The following is a 17,257-nucleotide window of genomic DNA, read 5'->3' as shown; positions in this document are numbered from 1 at the left end:
CTTGCACAAGAATACTCTGGTTTATTGAGGAGTGTTCAGAAACCACAATATTAGTGCAGGAGACATAAAAATGAAACAGTCTCTTGATCCTTTTTCATTCCAAAAATAAATCTGGCTGGATATTGAACTTCATCTCAATACCTAGTTTTGTACAAAATCAGATAGCACTTCCTTCCATTAGATTCTGGGTCAGTTCTGCTTCAGCTACGTGTGAGGTTAACGATGAGAGAGATGTGTATCTCAATGGGGAGCTGGCTTGGAGTCCTAAAGAGTTTATAGTTTCCAAAAATACCTCCCAGAACAAACTAGGTTAAATAACACCCTTTTAAGAACTAGAAATTGTCTCCTCTTTAGTTCAAAGGTTCAGATGTTCAATTGGGATTGGTGAGAGCTAGATCAATTCTGTTTTCCCAAGTGTTATTCTAGGAAGTCTAGTAGGTTTCTTTCATGCTTTTACTACTCCAGTGGTACCCACTCTGGTTCTGTTGTTATATATCTGGTAAAAGAAGACAACTCTTGTTAACAAAGAATGGAAGTTTAACAAAATACATTTTCTTTTACTGATAATCATTCTGGGTGAAAAAATCCTGACCTGTGGTATTAAATGTTGATATGAAACATACTTCCTAACACCATCATGTATCATGAATGGTGGACTCTCCAGATTTTGGCCTGTACAGTAGAATTTAGCTTAATAAGTTGCACTATACTGTATGTGAGGATGTAGTTAATCAAGGTTCTGTTCAGGCACATGCAGAGTTGAAAATTATTCCCAGCTTTAGTTTTATGTGCACAGGAGAACATCTCTGGTCATGCTGTACTCTGAGGAGATAGAAGTGGAAACCCTCTGTCAGAGCAGCATTTGCTTCAAGTATTCTTCTCATCCCACCTACATCTGCCCAGTCTCAGAGGCAGAAGCACACAAGCCACGGGCATCTTTCAGCATCTTATTTTTGGGATAAGAAAAGTTACTGATGAGGTATCTTAATCAGTTCTGTCCCAGTACGATTCATAACAGAAAAAGTCAATGAGATAATTTATTCTATTTAACAGAAGTAGAGTGGTCTTTAAAAATGTAATTTCCTTTTTCTTCTATGTTCAATTAAAAAAAAAATCCAAGATTTTCCAGTACACATTCTGGTATTTATCTTATTTTATGCAAACATATAGTGAATCCTTTTATACTTCTCATTAACTGAATTATTTTCAGCATGACTGTGTTTTCTGCTGTTCATATCCAATTCTACCACATACTCCAACTATGAACAGAAAGAACGCACTTCAGGCTTTTACTGAAACTAGATATTTGCAAAAAAGGTGGAAAGTTTTTAAAATGTACATGACCCTACAGAGATAATAGCAAGTATCACAATTATTCAGTATTTCAAACAAAACCAGAAAATACTAATTTACAAGCAAGTTCATTGAACATACCCTGACCCTAAACCCATAGTTTCTCATTCTTTGTTTTAGTTGTCTGGCCCTTAGAACACAGAGTCTAAATACAACAGAAAAATTGCATTTGACCTAGATGTATTAAATATTTAAAAGTTCATAAAGCACTTTGAAAAAATAATTCTCTTTAATTTACACTTCATATTTCTGAGATTTTATTGGTGTCAGCTATGCCTAACCATCTTGTATTAGGAAGCAGTCAGGACGTAGAATAAGATGTCCAGCATTAACCTTTTTACCTAATGAAACATCAGTACAGATCAATTGCTCATGGCACTGTCCTCAGTCATTTAATTCACTTTGCAACTGCACTCAAGAAAAAGGATAACAATACTTTCTGCCACTCTGACTATGAAGTAATTCACCTCAGCTTGTGAGGGATTAAGAGGCAAGGGAGTTTCATGCCTTAAGTTTTCAATCTCTTTCTACAAATGTGCTGACAATACAGTTCTCACATTCCCATTTTCATCTCATGATTAAAGCTGTATTCTTATTGGTTAAGAAAAATGCATCTCTGCATGCATAATTTCAAGCCCAAATTCTTAATAATCAAAAAGAAAAAGAAAGATAGGAATACAATTTATGGTTATATATTGCGGATATGCCAGAGTCTTACAAAGTTTTCTCAACAACTGCACAGCTTCTGATTAACATTCCAGCAGAACTCCCACAGAAACACTGCACCACTCATGTTGGGCACTATTCAGGCATACACATTCCTGTTCCAAAGAGCTCACAGTTTAATTTCAAGCAAGAAAATTGAACAGCAACAATAGAGACCAACAGAGACCAATAAATTTAAGTCAAGCAGCTATTGAAGACAAGGTAAAAAACACAAGTGAAACATGGAGTATTTTCTTCCTTAGGAGGCTAATAAAGAAAATTTGCTTCTGTCCCATGAAAATACCTATCAATACACAGTTTTCCTTTTATTTTCCTAAAACCTTTATGTTTTCCACATGCACATACTGCGATAGTCTTATAATATTGGTTCATCCACTCAAATGAAAAGTGACTAACTCTAACTGCCTTGAAGGAGCAGCAAGAAACCCCTTAGGAGCAGCCACTGAGCATCCGGTACATTCAGCCACAGTTAGTTAACCAGCAACAATTTCCCTTCAGTTACATGCAGTTTTGGTGAACCTACCTCATTTCCACATCATTAACTTCCAAAATTTTTTTCTTCCCACTGTCACTCACCATGAACTTTTCTGTGTTTTCCTGTCAAATCCAATATCTTCTCCAGCAGTCACGCTCTGCCTATCTCAGAACAACCTCAGACCTTGCTTCTTCTATAGAGCCTTTCTCATTTCCATTGGTCTTTCTGAGTAGTTTGGGCAGTACCTTGAAAATTGCTCACCATCGTTATTCTAAGTTCACCCCAAAAGTGTGCAGCATCCCATAAGCTCAGGTGTGATAAGCAGAGCCAGTTTTACTGGTTTACTTACAGGAGCAAGATACAATGCTTCGCTTGCCCAGGCAGCAGTATTATTGTGCCAAACACCAAGCAGTTCATGGCTGGCAGTGCTCTGAAGCATGGGGCTTTATCCTGTAAATAGGATTAGCAAATGAAAATATGTATTCTAGTTTCATACAGCAGGATTATCAGAAAACCAATGCATTCCTGTGATGTTCCTTTCAGCTCTATTTTCAGATGAGTACTAAGACAACTTTAGTTAACCTCTTCTGTGAAAAAATTTAAAAAAAAAGAGAAGAATTCTAACATGTTTAATATGTTCAATTACAGATTCAGACTACAAATTTAAATCACTTGTTTAATAAGAATAATAGAAATATCTCAGTCATTTTTCCTATTAGAGATTGTCACAGAATCACTGCAAATAACAAAGCAGCTTAATGAATTAAATACATAGCCACTCATTACACCATTTGAAATACTGTGTGCTTCCAGTTTTTATATAAATGCATTTTTAAGAACAAACAGAAATACCACTTCACAGGTTTTTCTTCACGACTCTCCCAAAGTAGATTCACCTTCTCATGTTAATTCAATGCCTGTTCAAGAGCACTGTATTTGTCTTCATGGTTTATCTCTGAACAGGTTCATAAAAATTTATCATGTAATCTCCTCCTGAAGCAACATGAAAAAACTTCCCTGAACTGTTTCCACATTTACTGTAAGTCCATTCTCATTACAAATTACTTAGTTTTATTTGCAATCCAAAATGTACAGTAATACACTTATACACAAAAAACCTAAATTTCTGAACTTTCATTGAACAGCAACAGCAAAATTACCAGCCTGAGCATGGATTATCTGAGTTGATTCTACATGACAGTTGAAATGTTCAAAGGCTTAGTTTCCAAAGAATGGGTGGCATTTACTGTCCTTGGGACACAGTTCCTGTTAAATGTATGAGGGAAATACTAACTCCACAGCCAGAATTTGCATTTACTTCTACAGCAGTCAGAAGTAAAGACATCAGGTTGCACAGAATATAAATCTCACATCTGTACTGGCTAAGAGTAAAGTCAGGACCCAAATTTTAGGAAAGCAAACTTCCAGCTGTTCAAGAAGTTAGTTAATTGAACACCCTGGGAAACTGCCCTCAGGGATAAGGGAGCCTAACAGAGCTGACAGATCTTTAAGAACACTTTCCAGAGAGCACAGGAGCTCTTGATCTACAGTTGTAAGAAATCATGAAAGAATGGCAAGAGACTGGTATGGCTGAGTGGAGACCTGCTGGTCAAACTAAACGACAAGAACAAAATGCACAGGCAATGGAAGAAGGGACAGGTATCCTAAAGTAAAGAGTAAAGGGATGCTGCCTGGTTGTATAGGGATAGGGTCAGGAAGGCTGAAGCTGAACTTGGCAAGAGACACAAAGAATAATAATAAGAACTTCTCCAGTTATGTCAGCCAGAAAAGAAAGGTCAAAGCGCAACCCCCAACTCGAAAGACCAGCAAGCTGGTAACAACAGTTGAGAAGTGTGAGGTACTCGACAAAATTGAGCCTCAGTCTTCACTGGCAAAATCTCTCACCACACCTCTAGGGTGGACGGACTGCAAGATGGGGACAAGGGGAGTACAGTCCCTCTCACTGTAAGAGGTCAGGCTCATGACCACCTTGAGGAACCTGAACACAAATAAGTCTGTGGAACCTGGCGAGGTATGTCCCAAAGTCCTGTGGGAATTTGCTGAGGTAGTGCATTTTATGTACCACATAAGGCAACAGTTTCTTCTTCGTAATCAATTAGGGTGAATCACCCTTCTAATGTTCCTCGATTGGCAAAATTAAGTCATGTACATCTAAATAGCAAAACCAACTTCGTGTTATGTACAAAATCATAAATATTTGTACTCATGATGAAAAATATCAAAATACTTTAAAGCAACATAGTACCACCCTTCCTGCTTCAGTAGTTACAAAAAAAAATATTACATATATGTATCTTCTGAGCTTTCCTTAGAATTTGTAGAGTAAAAGCAAAACATTCCTTTTCAGTGCAACTGAGCAATACAATACTGAAACTGTCATTTAATAGATTAGGCAATTGCTGCCTTCATTACAGACAGTGCTGTACTGACAGAACTAGAAAGTTGTATACTAATCAATCACACTCTAAGCTGTACTACTGTCCAGTCATTAACCAGGTGGAAGTAATTTCCAGTACTGATATACAATAGGATCTAAAGACACAGGGCAAAAATCCAAGATAGTAAAGCCATTGGTTTAAACAATTAACAGACACAGGGGAATAAAGAGAGCTCCAATCCGATGCAGACATTCACAAAGGGAAACTCTTTTCAAAGCCTGCAATTAGAAAATTTTCTGCTGCAGGATTGTCACAGTAACACCCTTCTTTTGGAGGAAGAAAAACTAGAGATGGGTTTTAGCATATTTAACAGCCATCTAATTTTACATAATCACATCATTTGAAATATCACTACAAACAAAGAAGCAGCTAAATACATGCAAATTCTCTTTATTAATTCTCCCTTCTAAAATATCTGTCCTGGTCTCTACCCTCCTCCCCTTTCTTTCTTCACCCTAGCGATGATTTCTGCCTCTCACAGATTTGATTGCTCTGATGACCTCAATCAAAAGGCAATTATCCAGCAAGGATGGAAGGTAATTATTCCCATCAAGGAGAGATTGAATGCACCTGAATAGACAGCTGTAGTCCTTCCAGGGATTGCATTATGACTATAGAAATTACCTCCATTAATTTGTGATGCATGTCAAATTTATGATAAAAAGTTGATTTGCTTGCAGGACAACTACTTTCCAGTTTCACCCAACACTCACCCTAAGGCAAGTGCAACAGGCAATTTTAAGTTTCTTTAACATGTAAGTGACAACTATCAGCTTGCAACCATCCGTTCAGGAACAAATATGACATAAAACCATGAAAGGGAATGGAAACTACAGATAGATGTACATTCTATAATTCATGACAGAGCCAAAAGCATGGATATTTTAGCTGAAGCTTGCCAAAATCCTGCTGTAGACACAAAAGTATTCAGACAATAAACAGCAGTAAAAGGGTAAAGCTCAGCAAGAAAGTAAGTTTACTCAACCTATTTACCTTTAACCCTAGATGGGAAAATATTTAACTCTAGAAAAGAAAGAATGTAAAATCTTATTATGGAAGATTTATACTTCAATATTTTACAACATCCTGTTTTTGAAAGATGCTGATAACCTACCTGCTGTCAAACTGCTGAGGATTTTGAAGTCCTCAGGCATATACATCTTAAATGATGAGCCTTTTCCAGAAATCCTGAATAAGGACTCTAATTACTGTAATCACTCCACATGCCAAAATGTTGCCTTCTTCAGGCAGAGTTATATGATGGAGAAATGGGATATCTAGCATAAAAAGTATCAAATTTCAGTAGATTTGGATATGCCTCTATAAGAAATCTAGAAGTGATCAGATGCTTCAGAATCACGGTAAAACTGGGACCAGCTGGAGATGGTGTTTGCTCTGAATGAGAAGGGACTATTTCCCCTAGCAATGCTTCCCTCCTAAAAGGTACAAAGCACATGAGGCTGCATCAGAATGTATTTTACTCATTTGCTGGTGAATGATAAGGAATTTTAATGGGCAATCAGCCAATAAACATATTGTTACATTTTATTAGAGATAATTTTTCTGCATAGGCTACATCTGTAAATCTTGTATTTTAATGCATGCAGAATATGTAAATCTTACCGTTCTAATGCTAATAAATTGGCATAAATCTCAGCAGTAAGGTCATACAATGCAGTATTAATTATGTACATGGCATATTTAATTCAGAAATAGGGAATTTTCTAATGAAATCTTACATCCCTTCATTCTTGGAAGTATACTATAGTCCCATTGATTTACTAATTTTAAATTTATCAACTTTCCAGGATGCTAATGTTTCCAAAACTATTTGCATTGCTATTACCGCGAAGTGTACTACACAACACCCTCTTTAATGTGTAGTTCAAAAGAACCAAATACTTTTCTCAGCATCTTCAATTTTTCACCATCATCCCCATCTTCTCTCTGTAGTTCACTGAAATGTGAGAGGAGGGAGTAAAGTGTGAAAAAAAAAAGCAAAAAAAAAAGCTGAGAACAGAAGTGGGCAAGTATTTGCCCTGCCTATTTCAAAATTCATTTTTTTGCTTTCCAAAGTAAGAGACAGATGAATTTCCAGCCTCCAAATGATATCTGTTCAGTTCAGCTGGCTTTGCTTTTGCAACACGTTTTTCTGCTTTCTTTTTTTTTTCTTCTTGAGGGTTACAGACAGTTTAAAGTACAGTCAAAGTTCACTTCCTTAAGCCTTTTTTTACCACTGACTAAACATACACGAAGTCCTGGTTTGGCTTCACTTCCTTTTTATCACTACTCAGAGCTGTGTGGTGGTTTCTGTCTTGAAAGTCTCAAATGATAAATGTCAGTACATACATAAAATAACTTTCCTTTTTCCGTGAAAATAATAGCAGAAATGCACTGTAGTTGGGAATCTCTACTGACCGGTACTTTCTTAAGTTTGTGCATCAGATACGGATAAAAGAAAACACAGAAATGTATTTTTCTTCCCAAACAACTTTTGATACATATATGACTTCTATTTAAATTATGTTCATATTCATAATTGTTTATGTCAGTTTATGATTTAATTATGGTCAAACTGTTTCTAGATATTGTGACACACTATTGGGTATTCCAGAGAACATGGGGGAACTGTGCACTTAACAAGGCCAGCTGGACAGGTTTCTGGATTTGCCTTACTCTTCAGTGAAGAACATGTTATCGGTGGGTTATCCTAAGATCATCCTTACCTTAATCTAGGTTAAAGAAAAATGCAACTTAAAGAAATTATTCAAAACATCTAAAATAGCTGACACAGTTACAAAGAAAAAAGAGAAATTTGGCACTCAATCTACTTGCATTATGATAAAAAAATAATCCATTAATCTAGCAGATATGATGTAGACTTCTCCAGCATCAGTGGATTATATTTTGTCCCCATGCCTAATACCCCAATTTTTCTCTGAAAGAAAAATCTTTCTTGGTAAGACAGAATTGGGTTTAGAATTAATTTCCATTTTGGAGCCCTCAAGTGAGTCTAGAGAGATTTAATCTCTTTTTCTAAAATTATTTACTTCACTTTCATTCCAGCGATAGTCTGGCCATATATCTGAATCAAAATAAGCTTTCTTTCACTTCTTTAGAAACACAAACTTCTTCTTAGACCAGATCAGTTCTCATACCTGACAGGCAAATTACCCATTCCTTGACTCAATGAAGTTATAAACATCTTCTATCTTTTTCTCTTAGGGTGACTCAGGGTGACTTTTTACATTACCCAAATTTTATCAGAACTCAGGCCCCTGGCTGACAGCAGCAGTAAAATAGATTCTTCCCTCTGCCTTCTTGAGAACATATCTAAGGTGACCTGAAGAGAACCTTTTATTTTTGGGTTAGATAGACAGATCCTTTTCCAAACAATATGCTGATTGAACTTATTCAACTGTGAATATTATTAAATATGATAGAAAGGAGACAACAGTGTCTGTGTAGTAAGGAGTGAAAAAGGGCTGGAGTAATTCTTCATGGCAGCAGCCTGCTATTAGACTATGTGCAGTGATGACACCCAGAGCACAAATGCTGTTGTATGAGGTACCTTCTCCATGAAATCTTGCATGTCTACATTGATAAAAAAACCCTAAATGGGTTATAAGATTCACTACTGGTTCATCACAAAGACACTGACATGAATGTAATTAGCCTTTGTGGCATGACAACAGGCCTGGGAATATCAAACCCCAGCACCAACATCACTCCTAGGAGGATATTGTAACACATAGCCTTTCTAGTCAAAACCTTTCTAAGCTCTTGCAGTTTGCGAGTGAGGATCTCCTTTTCCCTTATCGCTTTTAAGCACTGAGCCAAGCTAGTTTGCAATCAGAAGAGTAATATGAATAGCTGCTGCAGCAAATAATCCCTTTGAGAAATAGTGCAGTAAGAGGTTATCAATTTGGAGCAAACAGACAAATTGTGCCCTGGGCGTCTGATTATCTGCTACCACACCCACTACTGCATTTATTCACAAAGTTGAATATTCAGTTTGTTGCTGCGAAACAGTAATCAAGGTGTCTTGGATGATCTAAACAACCAAATTAGTCATGGTCATCCTCTATTAATTATAGGTATGCACGAACTCCTGTTGATTTGCCAATAAGTTTACTAATAAGTCTGGAATACAACAACTTCTGTGCAGAGACTAGCTTAAGGGTAAATCAGAATAAAGGTCACTTACAGTAAAGAGTACATTACCTGGTGGCACCAAACTTATCAATTTTATATTCCCAAGAACTGCTGATAAGAAAATTTTATGGCGTGCTGTGATACACAGCTTTAAATTATGCTGTTAACCACTCAAACTGTGTATGCTTTGGAAGAGATTCAACTGCATCTTTAAAGGTCTGTACAATCAAATGTTCCTTTAAAGATTATGCAAAATGTAGCATACTCTAGAAAATGCATCTCTAGAAATCATAACAGCACACAAATCATTCAAAATGAAAACATATTAACAGAAAAAGAGGCAAAAAAATAGTAATAATTTACACCATCAGTAAACAAAGCCCAAATTACCATTTTAAGAGTCCTAGTTTTGTTTCTGATCACTACTAACTAAGCAGAGATAAATGGGGGGGAGGGGGAAGAAGAGGAAAACATGTCAGCAGGTAAGCTCTGTTGAATCTGTAGAAGTTAGTAAGAGAAATGAAGATTTTCTACCATGCTTTGTATATTAATACGTATGTTCTTTCAGGACTGTAATATGAGACTGTTAAAATACATGATGCTGCTCCATATTCATTGCTTCTCTGATAATAAAACAGTGATGAATGACTGCAAATATCTATTGCTGAAGTGGATGGGAGACAGATATAAAGAAACACACCAAGGGGGTATATTTTAAAGGCAGTATGTGAATGTAGTATGCAAAGCCAGTATGAGATTGTAATATGCACAAAACCTATTATATAAGGAATGCCCACATCACTCATGCTCTATATTGCAGACCAGCGCACCTTTTAAAGTTCCTAGTAATGGGAACTTTGCTGACTATTACCCAAGGAGGGGATTTCAAGCAGCCCTTTTTGGGAAAAAAACAAACAAACAAACAAAAAAAAACCCCAAAAAACCAACAAAAAACCCCAAAAGATAAACCAACACACCTTTATAGCCTTATTACCTGTATTAGAAACTGACAGCCTTAAATTATGGAGAGTACAGTATAAAAAGCAGACTTCTTAGAAATATATTAATTCCTTGCTAGGGAGAGCATCTGTAGCAGGAGATTAATCTTCAAATTCAGTCTCTCTCAGCTTAACTCTGAAGAGGCTAATATAGACAAGTGAGTGCTAAATGGAAAGAAGGTGTCAAGAGTTTGACTACCAGACATAATTCACTGGTATATAGCAATCATGGTTTATACTAATCTGTTTTCAATCTGTTTTCCTTTGCTCTGAAGGCAGTTAAGAAAGCTAGTGAAGCCTGGCTTTAGCTGTACAGCAAGCACACAGCTCACCTGACCCAGCCAGCTCCTCTCTTGCCTCATCTTCCTTATCTTCATGGTCCTCTGTCTGTCTCCTTCTTTGACTACTATACAAAGTGTTTTACCAAACATTATTAAAATATGATGTAACTTCAGAGCTGCATGGTAATTCAAAAAAAGCATATTTCATGCACATTATAGATTCAGAATAACTTAGAGAATGTGTGCTCTCTCCAGTTGCATTAATTCTGGTACTGATGTGACTCTGCAACCTCATTCCTTCTGCTAACCTTGGAGAAAACTCACCTGAAAGCCAGCAGTTTTCTGCAAGGTCAGTGTGCTAAAATGCCTCAGGAAAAAGGCTGAGGAAGTTGAAAGGGAGGTGGCAGGACTGCATACAAGCAGGGAAGGAGGAGGGACAGCAGGTAGCTCTAAGCTGAGCTTAGGCTGCAGGGAAGCCCCAGGCTTCCAGTGCCACATTTCTGCAAAGGAGAGGACACAGGTAGGACAAAAAGTGTTTTATTTATCTTCAGTTGTGCTGGAAACGAACTTAAGACTAAAGTGGCTTAAGAGATTTTGATGGTTAATGAACTGATATGTCAAATGACTACTAATACTTTCTCGGGTTTGTCCTCACCCCAACAGCATGCAGATGTGCTTTCCAGTATCCATCTGTTGGATTTTGTCTGTAACAACCAGAATTGATAAATATGTAGTGATCCCAAAAGTGCTTCTTGCCACATAGCCATAGTGTAGCAACAGCAGTCACCGAAAGTATGGATAGAGGGTATGCTAGATGTCAGCAGCAGAGACAGCAGGGTTACTGTATCAGAAAACTCAGCATGCCCTGAGCACAGGGTGACCCACACTGAGGGACATTCAGCCTCAAAAAAACGCAGCATCAGGGCATGATAATTCTCATGTTTTACAATAAGGAAAATAATACTTATAATGCCACTAATACAGATGCATGGATGTCATTTCCCATCACAGAGGTTTTACCCACATTTTTTGTTTTGAATTTCTTACTGGAGAAGTCAGTAAAAATTAAGAATAAGTACAGAACTGCCATATAAAAAAATCTGATCCATCATTATATACATTTCAACACAGAATCATAGAATCATAAAGTGCACTTTCTCCTAAGTAATTAATTGATTTCTGTGGACAGATACTATTTTTTTAGATAAAGTGAAAGTTCTACAAATGGTGTAATGACACAATTTTTTTTAATTCTGACAAACATTTTAAAAATGAGCAAAAAATTCACATTATATTTGAATCTACATACATGGAAACTGCATTCAGAATAAATATCCTATCTTTTCTCTCCAAATACCTGTTACTTGACATGGTAAATGAATTAAATGTTCTACAAAACACCATTAAAAAAGGACTGATGTAACTGCAGAATTGTGTGCAAACTCAAAAAAATACTTATTTCACACCCATTTCATGAATAACAAATAGCTTAAAGATGTCAGCTGTAGCCATAACAACACCAAAATAACGCACAAATGTTTTCTTGATTGAATGTACTTAAGCAAAATTGTTAACTAGCACTGTCAAATGAACAGCACATTTAAATATTTTGGAAAAAAAAAAGAATCAAACAGAAAACTAAGTCTCAAAAATTTTTTTGTTTTACAGGAAGAAAGTTGAATCCAGCCTATTTATTCAAAGCTCTTTGTCCTCAAAATCATGTGTCCACAAACATTGTACCATCATCTTTTTGCAGCATTCTTATCATATTGGTGCAGGTTAAGAGAAAGCATAGTCTGTGCTCAGTCTATCACTGTAGGTAGTGGTTTGCTCACCAGATGTATTGAACAGATTGTATAAAACCCACATCCTACCTAAATTTCTCCCAGTGAAGCACTTGCAGGTTTTTTTTCCTCTGCTCTAGAATTTTCACTAAATTCTGATGAACATTAATGTTGAATATTCTTCGAAATTTCTCTAGAGCTGGCTAATGAGTCCTGCTAAACTAACTAACTAAAAGAAACAATGTCCTCACAGACAAATGACAGGATTGGGTAAACCTTACCTCCCACTGAAGCTCTAAATAATGCTATCAATACTCGACATTCATTTTATCTGTCTACATATTATCATATATATCCTATATCACTGTCACAACTTTCCACCCTGTAATTATTTTTGTTTGTAGTTCCCTCCCTTTAATTACATTTGGGAAGAGAAACATGAGACTGCTTTTCTTCCCACCCCGAAGAAAACAAATTGAAGAAAACAAACACCCTCTACGTGCGCTAAGCCTGCTTGTCTTAAACAGGAAGGCACTGGGATAGCAGAGGAAAGAAGACTTTGTTAAATTAATCATTTAAGTGATATATATCCAGAGAAGTATCTGAAGGGGGCCTATAAAGATGCTGGGGAGGGACTCTTCATTAGGGACTGTAGTGATAGGACAAGGGGTAATGGGTTGAAACTTAAACAGCAGAGGTTTAGACTGGATATAAGGAAGAAATTCTTTACTGTGAGGGTGGTGAAGCACTGGAATGGGTTGCCCAGGGAAGTTGTGAATGCTTCACCCCTGGCAGTGCTCAAGGCCAGGTTGGAAAGAGCCTTGGGTGACATGGTTTAGTGTGAGGTGTCCCTGTCCATGGCTGAGGGGTTGAAACTAGATGATCTTAAGGTCCTTTCCAGCCCTAACTATTCTATGATTCTGTTCTATGATTTTAAGACGCACAAGAAGAACTCAAGACTCCTGGCTTGGCCAGAGACAATAAGGAACAGCAGTATGCTTACACCGGACTGGCCACTTTTACCGCCATTCTCTCTATTTTCCCAAACCTGTTTCTCACAGTTTTCTTTGATCCCCACCCCACCCCCTTTCCCTGTCTTCAGCCCTTCCTTTAGACATCTCACAGGTTTTATTGTTTCTACAATCCCCTTAAAAATTCCCATAACAAAATTCATACAATCCTACAAAACTCTCAAATATCCCATAGTAAATTTGCTCTTACCCATGAGACCCACAACAATCTTGTTTCCTCCCTTTTGTCAGTGATGAAGCTCTGGCTGAAGCTTTCACAAGCTGTGTTCCACTGATCCTGCAGTGTCTTGGCCTTTGCTATTGCTTCTATTACCTGCTAATCACTTAAGTTTCTACAGCTAGATATTTATTACTGCTGATTCTTGTTATTGCTTCTTAAGTTGCATTGCCATTAGCCATGTATCGTCACAGTCCAGATGTCCTTACATTTCAGGTGTCCATGTGCCTTTTACCATCCACGTGTCCTTATAATCTAAATTTTTCAAAGACAGAAACACCTTAATTAAGGGGTTATGACAACTGCTATTCAGAAGCCTCAAAACAAGACAACTCTGACTGGGCAGTACTGTAACAGTACTTCCTGGATAATTTTCAAATTTACAGTGAGCTACCCTTCAAAATCACCATAAATATTGAAAGATAGGAGAAATACACTGGTTTAGACTTCTAGTCAATGAAAATATTTTGCTACTGATACACCAAGTCCTTTGTCCGTCACACCAATGAATATTACCAGTCTTTCCTTGCTTTCACCCTGCTATTACAGTATTGACTTGTTAACTCTAGAGAAGAACAACGACTTTATTCTCTGTTTTTCCTTCAGCTGTGAAGTACATGCAATAGTGGAGCCCTGGTCCATGACTGTTACTGCCTCACCAATAGGAATAACAAAAGACAGTATCACAGAACACATCTATAGAGAACAGCTGAACTTCCCTCTTCAGCCTCAGCCTTTGGCTGCTAATACCTTCCTCCAGTAATCTGCTGCCCTTATTAATTGCATCACTTTCAATTTCCTGCATTAAGGCTCCCCCAGGTAAAGACCCTATATTTTTCTGTCTAGTGTAGGAGGGTTACTCTCCACTAGGCCACTACAACACAAATAATAAAACCCAACAAATATGAAAATGTCATTTAGCTTTTTCTGGGAAGATATGTCACACCTTAGTAAAATATCAGGTCACAGTGTTGTTATTGATGTTGTTTGCATTGCACAATAAAGCACATAGATTCAAGAGTTTAATGATTTTACATCTATCAGAATTCACAAAATATTTTCCCTAATAACCATGTAAGAGAAGATTTTCTGTGTAAAGGTAACATTTCATCATCAGTACAAAAAGTTCATAATACAGTTTAAAAACCCCCAACAGAACCAGAATACTTGATTTCCAAGTTCTATAAAGCAAATCCTTACTTTCCTTACTTGCATTAAAGTTGAGTCATTCTGCACAACGAAGCCTGAGGAGTATGGATGTCTTCAACTCTTAGTGACATGCCCTTGAGGAGTTATGCCTCATCATTCCTCACTAGACAAAATCTTCCAGGGTTTTCAAGGACAGCTCTGAAGAGAGCTTGTTGCAGTATTCTAGCCCAAAGGCAGAGCACTATGGGCAGGTTTTTGTCCATTAGCATCTTTAAATATTTCAGAAATTAAAATGGCTATATAAATGTGATGTCTGAACTATTTCACTCTGAGGCATCGTGAATCTACACTTTGATGTTACTGAAGTTTACCAGAGATGTCAACTCTAACAGAAACAAGGGAAAAATTGCCTATAATCTTAAATTGAATATTTCTGATATAGGGAGACTATCTTATGTTTCTATAGCAATTGTAGATACGGAAAAGAGATAAGGCAATTAAAATTTAAAACTGAAAATGGGAACAATAATAGACAAGGAAACTCAGTTGATGCTGTTACAAGGCATACACAATTCTGACCGAAAAACCTATTTACAAAGTGTGCTAATCTGCACAACGTACTTTCTGAAGTTGTGTGGTTTTTTTTTTATTAATTCCATGACATTACACAGCAAATTCAGTGAAAGGACTAAACAAAGTTATGTAGCATCAATTGTTTATCAGATGTATCTTCATTGTTTAATTACAATACAAGCTTTTTACTTCTTTCTTAGTTTAAGTTTCTTTAAATAGTTTAGATGTTTGGGTGTTCATTGATAGGGGATATGAGGAATGTGATGCCTAACAACACTTAAACCCTCTAAAAATTATTTTTCTTTAAACATTTCTGAGATTTTTGAGGAAAAAAGCAAACAAACAAGCAGGCAAGCAAACAAACAGAATGCCTGTTCCCAGGTCCAGTTGAATACATCCAAATTGAAGAAATCCTAATAAAATAAAATACAAACTTACAACAAAGCCAAAGTCACCTCAAATTATTATTTACTATTTATTTAGTTTTTATACAACTCAAAATGAAAACCAAATTAAAATTAGTAACATATTCTAGGAATTAATGAGATAATTGGAAATTAAAAAAAAATCAGAAAATGAAAAAAAAATTAGAAAATGAAAAAAAAATCTTTCTTAAAGTATTCAAAATCAGGTTTTAGAATTTATTTTTTTCACCCTTTTTTTTTAGATCTTTATTGAAACCATTCTCTAAGTAAAAATAATCCTGCATGTTCCACTTAGACAGTAAGCTACACAGAGGAATAACTCCGCAATTGAAATTATTCATCTAAGACATACGCTAAGGCATAGTAGCCTACTCAGATGGAAGTGATGCAAATGCCTGTCTACATCATTTAATTATCATCAATTTGTTTTCAAATGTTACACCTATAGAATCACTTAGTGATATATGTGTTAAGTTGATTTTTTGCATGACAATTTTAAGAAAAAGATTTAGGAAAAGAATATGAAGAACAACAACTAAAAACAAGAAACAAGCAAATCCATCCATGACATATTTCAGATACATACTAAAAGGTTTAAGAAAGTAAGATATTTCTGGCAAGGAAATCTTACTGCAAGTAAAAAATAATTCATAAAGAGTTGTACGCAAATTTCCCTTTTCTTTATTTTATAATGCCCTTGGAGATAAACACTGATTTAGCATATGATTGTGAATATGAGTATGATTGTTAAGCCATTTATACTACATACAAAAACTTCTGTCTTCCATTACATATTGTGAAGCACAAATTCCAAGAAGACATGCTGATAAATAACAAACTTAGCTTTTTGAGGACTCCTGAGAATTTTATTTTTTCTCCTTCCTGAATAGTTTGCAAACTCATAGAATGTTGAGATACTGAGAAAAGCCAGTGTATCAGAATCTCTCTGTGTGAACCCTTTATCTGTTAGTGGGGAAAAAAACACCTCTCGTAAGATACTGTTTGCAAAAGATTCTTGGGTAACTCTAGAGCTTTAAGCAGTTTGATTAACCACAAAACACTAATGAAATGCAACCTAAATAAAATGTACCTTTCTGGGATTTCTATAATATTCAAACCTCACAGCACCTTTCCAGTATCTGAAGGGGGCCTATAGGGGTGCTGGAGAGGTACCCTTCATTAGGGATGGTACTGGTAGGACAAGGGATAACGGGTTCAAACTTAAACAGGAGAAGTTTAGATTGGATATAAGGATGAAATTCTTTACTGTGAGGGTGGTGAGGCACTGGAATGGGTTGCCCAAGGAAGTTGTGAATGCCCCATCGCTGGCAGTATTCAAGGCCATTCTGGATAGAGTCTTGGGTGACAAGGTCTAGCGTGAGTCATCCCTGCCCATGGCAAGGGATTTGGAATCAACCCTAACTATTCTAAGATTCTATGATTCTATATCCTGACAGAAATTAAATGTAGCACTGTATTGATTTTTTTTTTTTAATTGGACAAAGACCTAAGGTAGGTTTTACAGTTTTTGTAAGCAGTATACAATTTATATAAAAATACTTATTTTGTAAAAATAATTGTCAGAATATTACAAGACTATTACTTGCCTTTTCTCGTAAATTTCATATTTT

The sequence above is a fragment of the Melopsittacus undulatus genome, chromosome 2 (assembly GCF_012275295.1).
Source record: "Melopsittacus undulatus isolate bMelUnd1 chromosome 2, bMelUnd1.mat.Z, whole genome shotgun sequence".
In the NCBI taxonomy this organism is placed as follows: domain Eukaryota; kingdom Metazoa; phylum Chordata; class Aves; order Psittaciformes; family Psittaculidae; genus Melopsittacus; species Melopsittacus undulatus.
Note: the sequence above shows the minus strand (reverse complement) of the source record.